We start from the raw sequence: 21,638 nt of genomic DNA on the forward strand, positions 1-21,638 counted from the left end.
TGAACATTGTTTAAACATTAATAAGAATTAATCTGTGTTAAGGGAACTGATGGGCAAGAAAGAGTCAACCAAGAATATATAGGTGCAGGATCAACTGAAGCATAGCAATGACTAAAACACAGAATAATGAGAGAGTTAAAAAACAGGCACCACAAAGGAACCAGTATTCTGTTGACTCAGAGATATACATGGAAAAGTAGCATCTATTCGAGAAAACAGATAAAAAGTCAGTATCTGTATACATAGAGAATCCTAAAGATGCTACCAGAAAACTACTAGGGCTATTCAATTAATTAGGTAAAGTAGCAGGATACAAAATTAATGCACAGAAATCTCTTGCATTCCTATACACTAATGATGAAAAATCGGAAAGTCAAATTAAGAAAACACTCCCATTTCCCATTGCAAGAAAAAGAATAAAATACCTAGGAATAAACCTACCTAAGGAGACAAAACACCTGTATGCAGGAAATTATAAGACACTGATGAAATAAATTTAAAATGATACAAACAGATGAAGAGATATACCATGTTCTTTGATTGGAAGAATCAACATTGTGAAAATGACTCTACTACCCAAAGCAATCTACAGATTCAATGCAATAGCTATCAAACTACCAGTGGCATTTTTCACAGAACTAGAACAAAAAAATTTCACAATTTGTATGGAAACACAAAAAACCCTGAAAAGCCAAAGCAATCTTGAGAAAGACAAATGGAGCTGGAGGAATCAGACTCCCTGACTTCAGACTATACTACAAAGCTACAGTAATCAAGACAGTATGGTACTGGCACAAAAACAGAAATATAGATCAATGGAACAGGATAGAAAGCCCAGAGACAAACCCACACACAAATGGTCACCTTATCTTTGATGAAGGAGGCAAGAATATACAGTGGAGAAAAGACAGCCTCTTCAATAAGTGGTGCTGGGAAAACTGGACAGCTACATGTAAAAGAATGAAATTAGAACACTCCCTAACACCATACACAAAAATAAACTCAAAATGGATTAAAGACCTAAATGTAAGGCCAGACACTATAAAACTCTTTGAGGAAAACATAAGCAGAACACTCTATGACATAAATCACAGCAAGATCCTTTTTGACCCACCTCCTAGAGTAATGGAAATAAAAACAAAAATAAACAAATGGGACCTAATGAAACTTCAAAGCTTTTGAACAGCAAAGGAAACCATAAACAAGACCAAAAGACAACCCTCAGAATGGGAGAAAATATTTGCAAAGGAAGCAACTGACAAAGGATTAATCTCCAAAATTTACAAGCAGCTCATGCAGCTCAATATCCAAAAAACAAACAACCCAATCCAACAATGGGCAGAAGACCTAAATAGACATTTCTCCAAAGAAGATATACAGATTGCCAAGAAACACATGAAAGAATGCTCAACATCATTAATCATTAGAGAAATGCAAATCAAAACTACAATGAGATATCATCTCACACCAGTCAGAATGGCCATCATCAAAAAATCTACAAACAATGAATGCTGGAGAGAGTGTGGAGAATAGGGAACTCTCCTGCACTGTTGGTGGGAATGTAAATTGATAGAGCCACTATGGAGAACAGTATGGAGGTTCCTTAAAAAAATAAAAATAGAACTATGATACGACCCAGCAATCCCACTACTGGGCAAATACCCTGAGAAAACCATAATTCAAAAAGAGTCATGTACCACAATGTTCATTGCAGCTCTATTTACAATAGCCAGGACATGGAAGCAACTTAAGTGTCCATCGACAGATGAATGGATAAAGAAGATGTGGCACATATATACAATGGAATATTACTCAGCCATAAAAAGAAACGAAATTGAGTTATTTGTAGGGAGGTGGATGGACCTAGAGTCTGTTGTACAGAGTGAAGTAAGTCAGAAAGAGAAAAACAAATACCGTATGCTAACATATACATGGAATCTAAACAAACAAACAAAAGAAAATGGTCATGAAGAACCTAGGGGCAAGACGGGAATAAAGACGCAGACCTACTAGAGAGTGGACTTGAGGACACGGGGAGGGGGAAGGGTAAGCTGGGTCAAAGTGAGAGAGTGGCATGGACATATATACACTACCAAATGTAAAATAGATAGCTAGTGGGAATCAGCCACATAGCACAGGGAGGTCAGCTCGGTGCTTTGTGACCACCTAGAAGGGTGGGACAGGGAGGGCAGGAGGGAGGGAGACGCAAGAGGGAAGAGATAGAGGTATGGGGATATATGTATATGTATAACTGATTCACTTTGTTATAAAGCAGAAAGTAACACACCACTGTAAAGCAATTATACTCCAATAAAGATGTTAAAAAGAAAAAAGTCCATGTAGTATTCCCTATGTGTAGGTCTTTTCAACTTCTTAATGGTGTCATTTAAAGGTCGATTAATTTTTTCAAGTCCAAGTTACAAATTATGCTTTTGATATAATATTTAGGAAATATTTGCTTAACCTAACGTAATGAAGATTTTCTCTTGTGTTTTATTCTAGAAGTGTCATTGTTTTCCCTATTGCATTTAGGTCTATGGTCCAGCACTACTTATTGAGAAGACCAGACTTTCCTAGTTGGATTACCTTGGCACATTTGTCAAAATTCAATTGGTGGGCTTCCCTAGTGGTGCAGTGGTTGAGAATCCACCTGCTAATGCAGGGGACATAGGTTCGATTCCTGGTCCAGGAAGATCCCACATGCCACGGAGCAAGTAAGCCCGTGCACCACAGCTACTGAGTCTGTGCTCTAGAGCCCGTGAGCCACAACTACTGAGCCCGCATGTCACAACTACTGAAGCCCGCACACCTAGAGCCTGCGCAACAAGACAAGCCACTGCAATGAGAAGCCCGCACACCACAACGAAGAGTAGCCCCCACTCACCACAACCAGAGAAAGCCCGCATGCAGTGAGAAAGACCCAATGCAGCAAAAAAATTAATTAATTAATTAATTTAAAAAATTTAATTGTCAAAGACTTAATATTGTTAAGAAGACAATACTCCAAAAATTGATATACATATTCAACACAATCTTTATCAACATCCCAGTTGTTTTCTTCTTTTTTTTGAAATTTGACAAGCGGATCATAAAATTACATATAACTGAAAGGAATCCAGGATATCCAAAACAATTCTGAGAACAGAGAACAAAGTTGGAGGAATCACACTTCCCAATTCTAATACTTACTACAAAACTGCTGCAATCAACAGTGTGGTACTGGCTTAAGGATAGACACTTAGATCAATGGAATAGAATTGAGAGCCCAGAAATAAACCCTTACATTTATGGTCCATTGATTTTCAAAAACGGTGCCAAGACATTCAATGGAGAAAAAAGAGTCTTTACAATAAATGGTTCTGAAAAATCTGGATAGCCACATGCAAAAAAAAGAGAAAAAAAGGGAATTTGGAACCCTTTTTTATGCCATAAATAAAAATTAACTCAAAATGATTATGGACCTAAATGTTAGAGCTAAACTATAAAGCTCTTTAAAAAAAAATATAGAGTAAATTTTCATGACCTTGATAATGCAAAGACTTAAGAGATATGACACCAAAGCACAAGAGATAGAAGAAATATTAGATAAATTGAGCTTCATCAAAAATAAAAACTATTTCTGCTGTGAACTATATCATTAAGAGCACAAAAAGATAATCCACAAATGGGAGAGAATAATTGGAAATAATATATCTGATAAAGGAAATGGATACAAAATATGTAAAGAACTGTTACAACTCAATAATAAAAGGACAAATAACCCAAGTTTTAAAAATGGGCAAAGGGTTTGTCATATATGGCTTTTATTATGTTGAGGTAGAATCCCTCTATGCCCACTTTCTGGAGAGTTGTTATCATAAATAGGTGTTGAATTTTGTCAAAACCTTTTTCTGCATCTATTGAGATGATCATATGGTTTTTCTCTTTCAGTTTATTAATATGGTGTATCACATTGACTGATTTGCATATATTGAGAATCCTTGCATTCCTGGGATAAACCCCACTAGATCATGGTGTATGAACCTTTTAATGTGCTGTTGTATTCTGTTCGCTCGTATTTTGTTGAGGATTTTTGCATCTATGTTCATCAGTGATATTGGTCTGTAGTTTTCTTTTTTTGTGACATCTTTGTCTGGTTTTGGTATCAGGGTGATGGTGGTCTCATAGAATGAGTTTGGAAGTATTCCTCCCTCTGCTATATTTTGGAAGAGTTTGAGAAGGATAGGTGTTAGCTCTTCTCTAAAAGTTTGATAGAATTCTCCTGTGAATCCATCTGGCCCTGGGCTTTTGCTTGTTGGAAGTTTTTTTTTTTTTTTTTTTTTTTTTTTTGCTGTACACGGGCCTCTCGTTGTGGCCTCTCCCGTTGCGGAGCACAGGCTCCGGACGCGCAGCTCAGCAGCCATGGCTCATGGGCCTAGCAGCTCCGCGGCATGTGGGATCTTCCCAGACCAGGGCACAAACCCATGTCCCCTGCATTGGCAGGCGGACTCTCAACAACTGCGCCACCAGGGAAGCCCTGTTGGAAGATTTTTAATCACTGTTTCAATTTCATTGCTTGTGATTGGTTTGTTCCTGTTTTCTGTTTCTTCCTGGATCAGTCTTGGAAGGTTGTACTTTTATAAGAATTTGTCCATTTCCTCCAGATAGTCCATTTTATTGGCCTATAGTTGCTTGTAGTAGTCTCTCATGATCCTTTGTATTTCCACGGCATCAGTTGTTACTTCTCCTTTTTCATTTCTAATTCTGTTGATTTGAGTCTTCTCCCCTTTTTTTTCCTGATGAGTCTGGCTACATCATTCTCAATGGTGAAAAACTGAAAGCATTTCCTCGAAGATCAGGAAGAAGACAAGAGTGCCCAACCATAGCACTATTATTCAACATACTTTTGGGAGTTTTAGCAATGGCAATCAGAGAAGAAAAAGAAATAAAAGGTATCCAAATTGGAATAGAAGTAAAACCGTCACTGTTTGCAGATGACATGATACTATACATAGAAAATCCTAAAGATATCACCAGAAAACGACTAGAGCTAATCAATGAATTTGGTAAAGTAGCAGGACACAAAATTAATGCACAGAAATCCCTTGCATTCCTATACACTAATGATGAAAAAATCTGAAAGTGAAATTAAGGAAACACTCCCATTTACCACTGCAACAAAAAGAATAAAATACCTAGGAATAAACCTACCTAAGGAGGCAAAAGACCTGTATGCAGAAAACTATGACACTGATGAAAGAAATCAAAGACAATACAAAGAGATGGAAAGATATACCATTTTCTTGGTTTGGAATAATCAACATTGTGAAAATGACTACACTACCCAAAGCAATCTACAGATTCAATGCAATCCCTATGAAATTACCAATGGCATTTTTCACAGAACTGGAACAAAAAATTTTACAATTTGTATGAAAACACAAAAGACCTCGAATAACCAAAGCAAACTTGAGAAAGAAAAATGGAGCTGGAGGAATCAGGCTCCTGGACTTTAGATTATACTACAAAGCTACAGTAATCAAGACAGTATGGTGCTGGCACAAAAAGAGAAATATAGATCAATGGAACAGGATAGAAAGCCCAGAGATAAACCCACACACATATGGTCACCTTATCTTTGATGAAGGAGGCAAGAATATACAGTGGAGAAAAGACAGCCTCTTCAATAAGTGGTGCTGGTAAAACTGGACAGCTACATGTAAAAGAAAGAAATTAGAGCACTTCCTAACACCATACACAATAATAAACTCCAAATGGATTAAAGACCTAAATGTAAGGCCAGACACTATAAAATTCTTAGAGGAAAACATAGGGAGAACACTCTATGACACAAATCACATCAAGTTCCTTTTTGACCCGCCTCCTAGAGAAATGGAAATAAAAAAAAAAAATAAACAAAGGGGACCTAATGAAACTTAAAGGCTTTTGCACAGCAAAGGAAACCATGAACAAGACGAAAAGACAACCCTCAGAATGGGAGAAAATATTTGCAAACGAAGCAACTGACAGAGGGTTAATCTCCAAAATATACAAGCAGCTCATGCAGCTCAATATGAAAAAAACAAACAACCAAATCCAAAATTGGGCAGAAGGCCTAAATAGACATTTCTCCAAAGAAGACATACAGATTGCCAACAAACACATGAAAAGATGCTCAACATCATTAATCATTAGAGAAAAGCATGTCAAAACTACAATGAGGTATAACCTCACACCAGTCAGAATGGCCATCATCAAAAAGCTACAAATAATAAATGCTGGAGAGGGTGTGGAGAATAGGGAACTCTCCTGCAGTGTTGGTAGGAATGTAAATTGATACAGCCACTATGGAGAACAGTATGGAGGTTCCTTAAAAAAATAAAAATAGAACTACCATATGACCTAGCAATCCCACTACTGGGCATATACCGTAAGATAACCATAATTCAAAAAGAGACATGTACCACAATATTCAGAGCAGCACTATTTACAATAGCTAGGACATGGAAGCAACCTAAATGTCCATCGACAGATGAATGGATAAAGAAGATGTGGCACATATATACAATGGAATATTACTTAGCCATAAAAAGGAATGAAATTGAGTTATTTGTAATGAGGTGGATGGACCTAGAGTCTGTCATACAGAGTGAAGTAAGTCAGAAAGTGAAAAACAAATACTGTATGCTAATACACCTATATGGAACCTAAAAAAACGATACTGATGATCCTAGGGGCAGGCAGGAATAAAGACACAGATGTAAAGAATGGACTTGAGGACATGGGCGGGGGGAAGGGAAAGCTGGGACGAAGTGAGAGAGTAGCATTGACATATACACTACCAAATGTGAAATGGATGGCTAGTGGTAAGCAGCCACATAGCACAGGGAGATCAGCTCAATGCTTTGTGATGACCTAGAGGAGTGGGATAAGGAGAGTGGGAGGGAGGCTCAAGAGGGAGAGAATATGGGGATATATGTATACATATAGTTGATTCACTTTGTTATACAGCAGAAACTAAGACACCATTGTAAAGCAAAATACTCCAATAAAAATATTAAAAAATTAATAATAAAATAAAAAATAAATTTTAAGAAATAAACCAGAACAATGAATAGAAGAAAAAGAATGGGTGAAGGATCTGAATAGGCATTTCTTCAAAGAAGATACACAAATGACCAATAAGCACATGAAAAGATGCTCATTAGGAACATGCAAATAAAAACCATAATGAGATATTACTTCACATCCATTAGGATAGCTGTTATGAAAAAAGACAGATAACAAGCATTGGTAAAGATGTGGAGAAATTGGCATCCTCATACATTGCTCATCAAAATGTAAAATGGTACAGCTACCTTGGAAAACTGTTTGGCAGTTCCTCAAAATATTAAACATAGAGTTACCATGAGACCCATTAATTCCACTCCTAAGAATATATCCAAGAGAAATGAAAAGATATGTCCACACAAACAGTTGCACACCAATGTTCATAGCAGAATCATTACTGGTAACCAAAATGCAGAAACAACTCAAGTTTCCATCAAATGATGAATAGATAAATAAATACGATATATCCATACCATGGAATATTATTCTGCCAACTGATTTTTTGCAAAGATGCAAAAACAATTCAATGGAGGAGGACTTTTCAACAAATAGTTCTAGAACAATAAGACATCCAAGGTAAAATAATTCGAACCTCAAACCTGAACTTTATGTCTTGTACCAAAATTAAGTTAGAATGGCTCAGAAACTTAAATGTAAAATTATAAAACTTTTGGGAAAAGAACACAGGAGAAAATCTTTAGAATCTAGGGGTAGACAAAGAATTCTAAGACATGATACCGAAAGCATGATGCATAAATATAGAAACTGATAAATTAGACCACATCAAAATTAAACACTTTTTGTGTGTTCAAACACCTTTATGAAAAGACATGCTACAGATTGAGCCCAAATATGTGCAAAACACATATCCAGCGAAGGATTAATAGCTAGGATCTATAAAGAACTCTCAAACAACAGTAATAAAACAATCCAATTAGAATATGGACAAAAGACCTGAACAGACATTTCACTGAAGAGCATATACAGACAGCAAATAAGACATAAAGATGTTCAGCATCATTAGCAATTAGGGAAATGCAAATTCAAACCAAAATGAGATATGACTACTTACCTATCAGAATGGCTAAAATTAAAAATATTGGCAACATCAAATGCTCATGAGGATCTGGGAAACAATCACCCAGACATTGCTCGTAGGCATATAAATAATACAGCCACTCATTAAAACAATTTGGCAGTGTTCTTATGAAACTAACCATGTAACTACCATACAACTTAGAAATTGCACCTTTGGGCATTTATCTGAATGAAGTGTAGAGCACAAAGTTCAATGTGAGGAATGATGCCGAGACAGAGGCTGCTTGTTGTCAGCCCTCCCCAATCTACATTTCTTGTTTAACTTCAGTTCAGCCTGAATATTTTTATTTGAATGAGTTGGACAAAAATATAGATATGGGGGAGTGGGCAGGAAGAAAAGTGAGTTTTACTTTGGATTGTGCAGTGAATTTAATAAATGTCTGTTTTCCACAGCACTTATATTCTAATACTTTGGTAAAATATTATATAAGAAATAAGTCCGACAGAGAAAGACAAATAGTGTATTTTTCACTTACACGTGGAATCTAAAAAATAAAACAAAGGAATAAATATAACAAAACAGAAACAGCCTCACAGATACAGAGAATAAACTAGTGGTTACCAAAGGGGAGAGGTCAGGAAGAGGCAAGACAAGGGTAGGAGATTAGTAGATACAAGCAACTAGACAAAATAAGTAAGGTATAAGGATGTAATATACAAAACAGGGAATATGGTCAATATTTTAAAATAACTTTATATGGAGCATAATCTATAAAAATATCAAATCCCTGTGTTATATATCTAAAATTACTATAATATTGTAAGTCAACTATACTTCAATAAATAATTAAATATTACATATGGAAAAAATTAAATTGCAAAGTACCATGAATGTGTACAGAGATGTTGTTCTTTGTAAAAGCAATACTTTTTGCTTGAATTGTATTAAACATGCCTAAGTTCAAAGTTACAGGACTTCAATTGTAAAGGATACCGCACATGAGTGTTTAGTTATTGAGATTTTCTAGAGTGTTAGTAAAACATAATTTTATTAAATACTACAATGGTATGGTATATTATACTCTTATCAGCAGTGATTTTATTAGGCAAACATATTTGAATTGTATTTTTCTGGAAAAGAAATCACTTGGGACAAAATTGCTGCTTTCTATATTGCCACCCAAAAGTGAGAGACACCCCCAGTTCTAAAATCCAATAGACAAGGTTATGGGAAGTGGCTCATTTTTGGTTGAGACAACATTTTTTTCCCTTTGATGATTCTTAGTTTATCTTTTGTCAAAGCTTCAGTTTCAGAATAACATACATTTCTTTTACAAGTCCTTGTAGTGTTCATTCTAAATAAGTCAATTTTGTCAACTCATTCTGATTTTTATTGGTTTTCTAAAACAATTCCCTAACAATACAGTTTTAGAGTTGAAAGGGATTGTGGAGGAATTATAATACACTCTCACATTGTATTTATGGAGACACCATTTTTATCAATAGTTCAGACAGTGGAAAATGGGGTAACCACTAATCACCCGCTTACCCATTAGTTAACTCCCTCACCTTTGTAGCTATTTATTAATTACGTGTGATCATTTCATGGACTGTCACCACATCCTGAGTGCCGGTAAGAGACACATTAATTCACATTCTTTTCTCTCACTACCCTTTGCAAACTGCTCATATGAAGCTGATGATCCTTTTATGTTTGATAAAAATCCACAAGATTTGCCCACCTTTGAACACTTGAAATAGAAGGAGTTACTTTCAAGAAGTGTGTTTTCAAAGGCAGCAGGAAGGGAAGGGCTGAGCAGCAGCCTGGTGAGCAAACGGTAAGAGTTCTGCTGTCATCTCGACCCCGGTGACCCCTTCACTTCACTTCCCTCAGCTGCAATAACACAGAGAGCCGCATTACCCTTGCTTACTTGAGGACATGAAAAGGAAACCATGCAACTAAAATGAGTGAAGGTCAGAACTGGCAGTGAAGTCTTGTGGAAAAAGGCGAGTTGAGAATCAGAAGGCCTGGACAGTTTTCCACTAATCGAGACTATGTGACCACAAACAACTCAACGCTTTCATTTCTTTATCACAAAATGGCCATAATCACAACAACAAAAAAGGGAATGTGCAAACTTTTTAAAAATGGAATATTTCCAAAAGTACATTAAAATCCAAATAAAGGGTGCATTCATTTGATGTATTATTATTATTGCCAAATAAATAACAGAATTAGGTCTGACCTCATAATTAATTTTCTTAGGTTTGAATAGGAACCAAATAGTTTTTTAGTCTATGGCAAATGTCCTTTAGTCAAGAGTTTCAACGTTTTATCCAATAGGAAAACAGTTGCCAAAAAATAAATAAAAGAGCTTCTTAAGGGACATTAATTCTTGGACATCAACCTCTAAAAACAAGGTTGTGATAATACATTGAAGTGAATCAGAACTCAGTGGATTGCATTCCATCAAATGATTTTAGAAAAAGAGAAAGTGTTTATTCAGATGTGATTGGAATTTCAAGACAGACAAACATAGAACATATTTTATGCTGTGTTTCTGGTATTTAAAGTTTGTAGTAATACATTGAAAACTGTATTAAATAAACAAGAGAAGGCTTTTAAAAGATGCCACTAAAACATGTAGCAATTACGTTTAAACCAAAAATACCTGTTAACTAATATTAGATAATTTCCTTTGTCATTTTTCAAACTCTAGATATTCAATGACTAGCAAATCAGCAGCTTAAAACACTTATCTTTATATGTGCTGAAAATTCCAACACTTAAAATCAGTAGGAGTTAAGAACACTATCTGAGGAAGCTTAGAAATGCAACGCAAATACTTTCAACCCATCTGCCTCTTTTCTTAATAAAAGACTACAAAATGTCATCTACCTATTGGCTATTCCTTATGAATATTTTTTGAATATTAATAATAAATGATCAGAAACATTATCTTGTTTTATTCTCCTAACTACTTAAGGAGTTTTATTCTCCTAACTACCTTAGGCTTCAACATTTTCAATATAGGTTGTGCTCACGTTATATGGGTATGTTGAAAAAAATTATTTTCAGGAAGAATTTAAGTGATTTGAAGTCAAAGCACAGCTGAAAAGAAAGTGCCTGTTGGTTTTGCCCACACGATCTGAAGGCTGATATTGCAGCTCTCTTTTCCTTCCTGAGCCGTTTGCTCTTTCATAGAAAATAAAATTATGTAAAATTGCATGAAAAAGTTTGTATTGTGACTTTAAAAGGCAGGAGGGGGCTGAAAACTGCTTATGGGAAGTAGAAACGATAACAGAGAATCGAAACATAGAAATCCAGAAAACACAATTGCCATACTTAACTCACACATTATAATATTTCCTTTACCACAGTAATTATATCAACTGAAATCATAAGCTAATTTTTGCCTAATTACACCTTATGATATAAGACACAATAATAATTGAATTTATGCCGTAGTTAAATGATTACTATTCTGTCTTACACTACATCATCCAAACTATCTGAAGCACTTATTCCCAATAAATGTTAACTATATGAAAGGAAGAAAAACCCACAGCAGGCTATTCATGCAATCTACCTCCACTGAGTGAGTTAAATGGTACTTTGGAAAGTGTTTGATACAGTACCAAAGGGTTGAATACCAAAATCAGAGCTTATATCTGTGAGATGTTTCTATCATGCCATTAAATTAATAAAGACTTTAAAATAATATTTTTAAATGAAACTTGAAAGTGCATCCATTTATGAATCTGTAGAGACAAAATCATGATTATTTCTAATCAAAATTAGCTAAAGCATCTTTTCTATTACTCACTGGTGTCAAGGAAGGAAGGAAACTAATATTTCTGGCATCTTCTACTTACAGAAATTTTCAAATGCTTTCTCCTTTAGTCCTTACAACAATCTTATGAGCCAGGTTTATTATTTTTATTTTACAAATAAGGAAACAGAGACACACAAGCAATTTTCTAAGTAAATGATAGGGTAGTGATTCAAATTCATTTAGTTCATAGAAATTTTATGGCAAATACTGAGAAAGTGTGATAAAAAATTATAAAGTGGTATTTTTTTTCTGTATTTTTTTCAAATTTGTGAATGATTTTCATCCTACATGTCAGACCATCTAATAAGGGTGAGCAGAAGATTTACAAAGCAATTAGCATATTGCAGAATCAGATCGGTGCAAGGAAGGACTAACCATTCCATATGGATAACTACATTTTGAAATGATGTTCTATTGATACGAGTGTAATCTAAATCTGTTTTCAACAGCAGAGGCCCTTTGAGTTCTCTAGAATATTTTTTAAATTCTTTTATTTGTTGTTTTATCATATTGATAGTAACCTAAAGAAACATTAATTAATTGCTTGAGCACAAATACTGCCTTCTGGTCTTGATGCTTGCATTTCTTTATATGTAAGCTCTAGTGATATCACCTTCCTTGTACAGAATAATGAGAAAACAGAAACCAATATAATACTGAATTTATGTGATGTTTAAACTACCTGATTTTAGGACTCACTAGAAAGCCACAGTAATTAAGACAGTGTTGGTGCTGAGAGTAAAAACAGATAAATAGATCAATTGTAGTAGACTAGAAAGTGTACAAATAGACCTACATATATATGATGAATTGATTTTTCAAGAAAGATAACCAAGGTATTTCAATAAGAAAAAAATAGTCTTTTCAACAGGCAATGCTGAAACAACTGAGTATCATTTTATGACAAACTATCATCAATGCTCACATCATACTGTCCAGAAAAATGGACTTAAAATGAATCATAGATATAAACATAAAAAGATCTCAACAAATTTAAAAGCATTTGCTCTGGGCTTCCCTGGTGGTGCAGTGGTTAAGAATCTGCCTGCCAATGCAGGGCACACAGGTTCAAGCCCTGGTCCAGAAAGATCCCACATGCCATGGAGTAACAAAGCCCGTGCACCGCAACTATTGAGCCTGCGCTCTAGAGCCCATGAACCACAACTACTGAGCCCATGTGCCACAACTACTGAAGCCTGCATGCTTGGAGCCCGTGCTCTGCAACAAGAGAAGCCACTGCAGTGAGAAGCCTATGCACCACAACGAATAGTAGCCCCTGCTCACCGCAGCTAGAGAAAGCCTGTGCATAGCAACAAAGACCCAATGCAGCCAAAAAAAAAAAAAAACCATTTGCTCTTAGAAAAACACCACTATGTTTTTTTTGTTTTTTGTGGTACACGGGCTTCACTGTTGTGGCCTCTGCCGTCGCGGAGCACAGGCTCCGGACGCAGGCTCAGCAGCCATGGCTCACGGGCCCAGCCGCTCCGTGGCATGTGGGATCTTCCCAGACCGGGGCACAAACCCGTGTCCTCTGCATCAGCAGGCGGACTCTCAACCACTGTGCCACCAGGGAAGCCCAAAAATCACCACTATGAAAAGGAAAATACAAGTCACAGCCTAGAAGGAAATATCTGCAATTTACATATATAGAAAAGCACATGTATCCTGAATATATAAAGAGCTCTTACAACTCAAAAGTAAAATAAAATATTTTAAAAGGCGAGATTTTTTTCATAAACACTTCATAAATAAAGATATGAGTAGCTGAATAAACACATGAAAAGATGCTAAAAATGATTAATTATCAAAGAAGTACAAATGGAAACTCCAATATCCCTACACTTCCTATAAAATACAGTAAGTCCCCTACATACAAACCTTCAAGTTGTGAACTTTCAAAGATGCAAATGTGCATCTGGTTCTAGCAAGGAACCAGAACCTGTGCCATCAATGTCAGGCGTGAGTGAAGTTGCAGCTTGTCCTCTGTCTCCTATTGCTGAGGATACTTCAGCTCTACCATTTCCCACCTCCTCTCCCTCCTCTAGTCAGTAACTCTTCTTGCCTGTTCACTTGAAGCCAGTCCCTGTATGCCAGCTTTTGCACTGTACTGCTGTACTTTTCAAGGTACTGTACTGTAAGATTAAAAACTTTTATTTTATTTTTTGTGTTTGTTTGTTTATATGTATTATTTGTGTGAAACGTATTATAAACCTATTACAGTACAGTACTATATAGCCTATTGTGTTAGTTGGGTACCTAGGCTAACTTTGTTGGACTTACAAACAAATTGGACCTAAGAATGCACTCTCAGAACAAAACTTGTTCTTATGTAGGGGACTTACTGTAGGTGAAATTTAAAAGGCAGACAATATCAAGTGTTGTCAAGGAGGTAGAACAATGGAAGTCTCAAACATTGCTGGTAAAAGTGTAAAGTTGTACAGTTTTGAACTGTTTGACAACTTCTCATAAAGTTAAAAATCACTTACCATGTTAGTCAATAATAAACACAAAAAAAAAGATGTTCAAAAAAGACTTCTAAATGAAAGTTTATAACAGTTTTATTGAAAATAATAGCTTGGGGGGGACCTTCAAGATGGCAGAGGAGTAAGATGAGGAGATTACCTTCCTTCCCACAAATACATCAAAAATACATCTACATGTGGAACAACTCTTACAAAACACCTACTGAATGCTGGCAGAAGACCTCAGACTTCCCAAATGCAAGAAAACCCCCACGTACCTGGGTAGGGCAAAAGAAGAAAAGAAAAAACAGAGACAAAAGAATAGGGATGGGACCTGTCCTTCTGGGAGGGATCTGTGAAGGAAGAAAAGTTTCCACACACTAGGAAGCCCCTTCACTGCCGGAGATGGGGGGTGGGCATGCGGGGAGCTTCACAGCCATGGAGGACAGCACAGCAACAGGGGTGCAGAGGGCAAAGCGGAGAGATTCCTGCACAGAGGATCGGTGCCGACTAGCACTCACCAGCCTGATAGGCTTGTCTGCTTACCTGCCAGGGCAGGTCGGGTCTGGGAGCTGAGGCTTGGGCTTCGGAGATCAGACCCCAGGGAGAGGGCTGGGGTTGGCCGCGTGAAGACAGCCTGAAGGGGGCTAGTGCACCACAACTAGCCAGGAGGAAGTAAGGGGAAAAGTATGGACCTGCCTAAGAGGCAAGAGACCATTGTTTTGGGGTGCAGGAGAAGAGGGGATTCCTTCCCCATGTGCCCACAGAAGGCAGAGCACCGACTAAGAAAGCTCTATAGACAGGCATGAGCCGTGACTATCAGCTAGGACCCCAGAGATGGGCATGAAATGCTAATGCTGTTGCCGCTGCCACCAAAAATTCTGTGTGCAAGCTCAGGTCACTACCCACACCCCCCACAGGACCCTACGCAGCCCACCACTGCCAGGGTCCCAAGATCCAGGGACAACTTCCCCAGGAGAACACATGGCATGCCTCAGGCTGTTGCAATGTTACGCCAGCCAGTGCAACGGCAGGCTCAACCCACATTCCAATTATGACTACTGTACCCCTCCTCTCCCTGGCCTGAGAAAGAAAGACAGACCTAATCAGCCGCTGCTTTCACCCCTCCTGTCTGGGCGGGAACAGACTCCTGAGGGCGACCCACACACAGAGGCGGGGCCAAAACCAAAGCTGAACCCCAGGAGCTGCGCGAACAAAGAAGAGAAAGGGAAATCTCTCCGTGCACCCTCAGGAGCCGCGGATTAAATCCCCACAATCAACTTGATGAACCCTGTGTCTGTGGAATACCTGAACAGACAACGAATGTTCCCAAAATTAAAGCCGTGGACTTTGGGAGCAACTGTAGACTTGGGGTTTCTGTCTGTGACTGATTTGTTTTTGTTTCTGATTTTTATATTTATCTTAGTTTAGTTTTAAGTACTTATTATCTTTGGTGGATTTGTTTATTGATTTGGTTGCTTCTTTTTTTTTTCTTCTTATAGTTTTTGTACTCTATTTTATTTTTTCTCTTCCTTTTCTTCTGAGCTGTGTGGCCGACAGGGTCTCGGTGGTCTGCCCTGGTATCAGGCCTGAGCCTCTGTGGTGGGAGAGCCAAGTCCAGAACACTGGACCACCAGAGACCTTCTGGTCCCATGTAATGTCAATTGGTGAGAGCTCCTCCAGAGATCTCCGTCTCAACACTAAGACCCAGCTACACCCAATGGCAAACAAGTTCCAGTGGTGGACACCCCATGTCAAACAACTAGCAAGACAGGAAAACAACCACACCCATTAGCAGAGAGCCTGCCTAAAATCATACTAAGTTCACAGACAGCCCAAAACACACCACTGGACACAACCCTGCCTACCAGAATGACAAGATCCAGCCCCACCCACCAGAACATAGGCACCAGTCCCCTCCAGCAGGAAACCTACAAGAGCCACTGAAGCAACCTCACACACTGTGGGCAGACACCAAAAACGACAGGCACTAAGAACCTGCAGCTTGTGAAAAGGAGACCCCCAAATACAGGAAGTTAAGCAAAATAAGAAGACAGAGACAAATACAGCAGATGAAGGAGCAAAGTGAAAACCAACCAGACGAAACAAATGAAGAGGAAATAGGCAGTCTACCTGAAAAAGAATTCAGAGTAATGATAGGAAAGATGATCCAAAATCTTGGAAATAGAATGCAGAAAATACAAGAAACATTTAACAAGGACCTAGAAGAACTAAAGAGCAAACAAACAATGATGAACAACACAATAAATGAAATTAAAAATTCTCTAGGAAGAGGGGACCTTGAAGATGGCGGAAGAGTAAGACGCGGAAATCACCTTCCTCCCCACGGATACACCAGAAATACATCTACATGTGGAACAACTCCTACAGAACACCTACTGAAGGCTGGCAGAAGACCTCAGACCTCCCAAAAGGCAAGAAACTCCCCACATACCTGGGTAGGGCAAAAGAAAAAAAAAACAGAGACAAAAAATAAGGACGGCACCTGCACCAGTGGGAGGGAGCTGTGAAGGAGGAAAAGTTTCCACACACTAGGAAGCCCCTTCGCGGGCGGAGACTGCGGGAGGCAGAGGGGGGAGCTTCGGGACCGCGGAGGAGTGCACAGCGACAGGTGCGGAGGGCAAAGCGGGGAGATTCCCGCACAGAGGATCGGTGCCGACCGGCACTCACCAGCCCGAGAGGCTTGTCTGCTCACCCGCCGGGGCGGGCGGGGCTGCGAGCTGAGGCTCGGGTTTCGGTTTCGGACAGAGCGCAGGGAGAGGACTGGGGTTGGCGGCTTGAACACAGCCTGAAGGGGTTAGTGCACCACGGCTAGCCGGGAGGGAGTCCGGGAAAAGTCTGCACCTGCCAAAGAGGCAAGAGACTTTTTCTTCCCTCTTTGTTTCCTGGTGCGCGAGGAGAGGGGTTTAAGAGCGCTGCTTAAAGGAACTCCAGAGACGGGCGCGAGCCGCGGCTAAAAGCGCGGACCCCAGAGACGGGCGGGAGACGCTAAGGCTGCTGCTGCCGCCACCAAGGGGCCTGTGTGCGAGCACAGGTCACTCTCCACACCCCTCTTCCGCGGAGCCTGTGCAGCCCGCCACTACCAGGTTCCCGGGATACAGGGACAACTTTCCCGGGAGAACGCACGGCGGACCTCAGGCTGGAGCAACGTCACGCCGGCCTCTGCCGCCGCAGGCCCGCCTCGCACGCAGTGCCCCTCCCTCCCCCCCTCCACCCCCGGCCTGAGTGAGCCGGAGCCCCCGAATCAGCGGCTCCTTTAACCCCGTCCTGTCTGAGCAAAAAACAGACGCCCTCCAGCGACCTACACGCAGAGGCAGGGCCAAATCCAAAGCTGAGCTCCTGTGAGCTGTGAGAACAAAGAAGAGAAAGGGAAATCTCTCCCAGCAGCCTCAGAAGCAGCGGATTAAAGCTCCACAATCAACTTGATATACCCTGCATCTGTGGAATACCTGAATAGACAAGGAATGATCCCAAATTGAAGAGGTAGACTTTAGGAGAGAGATCTATGATTTTTTTCCCTTTTCCTCTTTTTGTGAATGTGTACGTGTATGCTTCTGTGTGAGATCTTGTCTGTATAGTCTTGCTTCCACCATTTGTCCTAGGGCTCTATCCATCCATGGTTTTTTTTTTTTTAATTTTTTTCTTAATAATTAACTTTAATTGTAATAACTTTATTATACTTTACCTTCGTTCTTTCTTTCTTTCCTTCCTTCCTTCCCTCCTTTAGACAACGAATCACCCCAAATTGAGGAGGTGGTCTCTGAGAGCAAGATTTATGATTTTTCCCCCTTTACCTCTTTTTGTGAAGGTGTATGTGTATGCTTCTGTATAAGATTTTCTCTGTATAGCTTTGCTTCCAACATTTGTCCTAAGGTTCTATCCGTCCCTTTTTTTTTTTTCCTAAATATTTTTTAATTCAATAACTATATTATACTTTATTTTATTTTTACTGTATCTTCTTTCTTTCTGTCTTTTTTCCTTCTTTCCCTCCTTCCTTCCTTCCTCCCTCCCTCCCTCCTTTCTTTCCTTCTTTGCTTCTTTCTTCCTTCCTTCCTTTCCTCCTTTCCTTCTTTCTTTCCTCATACTTCTACTAATTCTACTTTTTCTCCCTTTTATTCTGAGCCGTGTGGATGAAAGGCTCTTGGTGCTCCAGCCAGGAGTCAGGGCTCTGCCTCTGAGGTAGGAGAGCCAACTTCAGGACACTGGTCAACAAGAGACCTCCCAGCTCCACATAATATTAAATGGCAGAAATCTCCCAGAGATCTCCATCTCAACACCAGCACCCAGCTTCACTCAACGACCAGCAAGCCACAGTGCTGGACAACCTATGCCAAACAACTAGCAAAACAGGAACACAACCCCACCCATTAGCAGAGAGGCTGCCTAAAATCATAATAAGGCCACAAACACCCCAAAACACACCACCAGACGTGAACCTGCCCACTAGAGAGACAAGATCCAGCCTCATCCACCACAACACAGGCACTAGTCCCCTCCACCAGGAAGCCTACACAACCCACTGAAACAACCTTAGCCACTGGAGACAGACATCAAAAACAACGGGAACTACGAACCTGCAGCCGGCAAAAAGGAGACCCCAAACACAGTAAGATAAGCAAAATGAGAAGACAGAAAAACACACAGCAGATGAAGGAGCAAGATAAAAATGCACCAGACCTAACAAATGAAGAGGAAATAGGCAGTCTACCTGAAAAAGAATTCAGAATAATGATAGTAAGGATGATCCGAAATCTTGGAAATAGAATGGACAAAATGCAAGAATCAGTTAACAGGGACCTAGAAGAAATAAAGATGAAACAAGCAACGATGAACAACACAATAAATGAAATTAAATGTACTCTAGATGGGATTAATAGCAGAATAACTGAGGCAGAAGAACGGATAAGTGACCTGGAAGATAAAATAGTGGAAATAACTACTGCAGAGCTGAATAAAGAAAAAAGAATGAAAAGAACTGAGGACAGTCTCACAGGCCTCTGGGACAACATTAAACGCACCAACATTCAAATTATAGGGGTTCCAGAAGAAGAAGAGAAAAAGAAAGGGACTGAGAAAATATTTGAAGAGATTATAGTTGAAAACTTCCCTAATATGGGAAAGGAAATAGTTAATCAAGTCCAGGAAGCACAGAGAGTCCCATACAGGATAAATACAAGGAGAAATACGCCAAGACACATATTAATCAAACTGTCAAAAATTAAATACAAAGAAAGCATATTAAAAGCAGCAAGGGAAAAACAACAAATACCACACAAGGGAATCCCCATAAGGTTAACAGCTGATCTCTCAGCAGAAACACTACAAGCCAGAAGGGAGTGGCAGGACATATTGAAAGTGATGAAGGAGAAAAACCTGCAACCAAGACTACTCTACCCAGCAAGGATCTCATTCAGATTTGATGGAGAAATTAAAACCTTTACAGACAAGCAAAAGCTGAGAGAGTTCAGCACCACCAAACCAGCTTTACAACAAATGCTAAAGGAACTTCTCTAGACAAGAAACATAAGAGAAGGAAAAGACCTATACTAACGAACCCAAAACAATTTAGAAAATGGGAATAGGAACATACATATCGATAATTACCTTAAATGTAAATGGACTAAATGCTCCCACCAAAAGACAAAGATTGGCTGAATGGATACAAAAACAAGACCCTTATATATGCTGTCTACAAGAGACCCACTTCAGACCTAGAGACACATACACACTGAAAGTAAGGGGATGGAAAAAGATATACCATGCAAATGGAAACCAAAAGAAAGCTGGAGTAGCAATTCTCATATCAGACAAAATAGACTTTAAAATAAACACTATTACAAGAGACAAAGAAGGACACTACATAATGATCAAGGGATCGATCCAAGAAGAAGATATAACAATTGTAAATATTTATGCACCCAACATAGGAGCACCTCAATACATAAGGCAAATACTAACAGCCATAAAAGGGGAGATCAACAGTAACACGTTCATAGTAGGGGACTTTAACACCCCACTTTCACCCATGGACAGATCATCCAAAATGAAAATAAATAAGGAAACACAAGCTTTAAATGATACATTAAACAAGATGGACTTAATTGATATTTATAGGACACTCCATCCAAAAACAACAGAATACACATTTTTCTCAAGTGCTCATGGAACATTCTCCAGGATAGATCATATCTTGGGTCACAAATCAAGCCTTGGCAAATTTAAGAAAATTGAAATTGTATCAAGTATCTTTTCTGACCACAACGCCATGAGACTAGATATCAATTACAGGAAAAGATCTGTAAGAAATACAAACACATGGAGGCTAAACAATACACTACTTAATAATGAAGTGATCACTGAAGAAATCAAAGAGGAAATAAAAAAATACCTAGAAACAAATGACAATGGAGACACAACGACCCAAACCTATGGGATGCAGCAAAAGCAGTTCTAAGGGGGAAGTTTATAGCAATACAAGCCCCCCTTAAGAAGCAGGAAACATCTCGAATAAACAACCTAACCTTGCATCTAAAGCAATTAGAGAAAGAACAAAAAAACCCCAAAGCTAGCAGAAGGAAAGAAATCATAAAAATCAGATCAGAAATAAATGAAAAAGATATGAAGGAAACAATAGCAAAGATCAATAAAACTAAAAGCTTGTTCTTTGAGAAGATAAACAAAATAGATAAACCACTAGCCAGACTCATCAAGAAAAAAAGGGAGAAGACTCAAATCAATAGAATTAGAAATGAAAAAGGAGAAGTAACAACTGACACTGCAGAAATAAAAAAAATCATGAGAGATTACTACAAGCAACTCTATGCCAATAAAATGGACAATCTGAAAGAAATGGACAAATTCTTAGAAATGCACAACCTGCCAAGACTGAATCAGGAAGAAATAGAAAATATGAACAGGCCAATCACAAGCACTGAAATTGAAACTGTGATTAAAAATCTTCCAACAAACAAAAGCCCAGGACCGGATGGCTTCACAGGTGAATTCTATCAAACGTTTAGAGAAGAGCTAACACCTATCCTTCTCAAACTCTTCCAAAGTATAGCAGAGGGAGGAACACTCCCAGATTCCTTCTATGAGGCCACCATCACCTTGATACCAAAACCAGACAAGGATGTCACAAAGAAAGAAAACTACAGGCCAATATCACTGATGAGCATAGATGCAAAAATCC

At 38.8% G+C, this 21,638-nt stretch overlaps 1 pseudogene; it reads right to left on the bottom strand.

The window, feature by feature from the left end:
• Nucleotides 1-21,323, bottom strand: part of LOC111174943 (protein SET-like) — a 57,237-nt pseudogene extending 35,914 nt beyond the window's left edge.
• Between the last annotated feature and the right edge of the window lie 315 nt (nt 21,324-21,638).

Source organism: Delphinapterus leucas, chromosome 4, assembly GCF_059928025.1.
Source record: "Delphinapterus leucas isolate spDelLeu-1000000601 "Yukka" chromosome 4, BTC_Dleu_Yukka2, whole genome shotgun sequence".
In the NCBI taxonomy this organism is placed as follows: domain Eukaryota; kingdom Metazoa; phylum Chordata; class Mammalia; order Artiodactyla; family Monodontidae; genus Delphinapterus; species Delphinapterus leucas.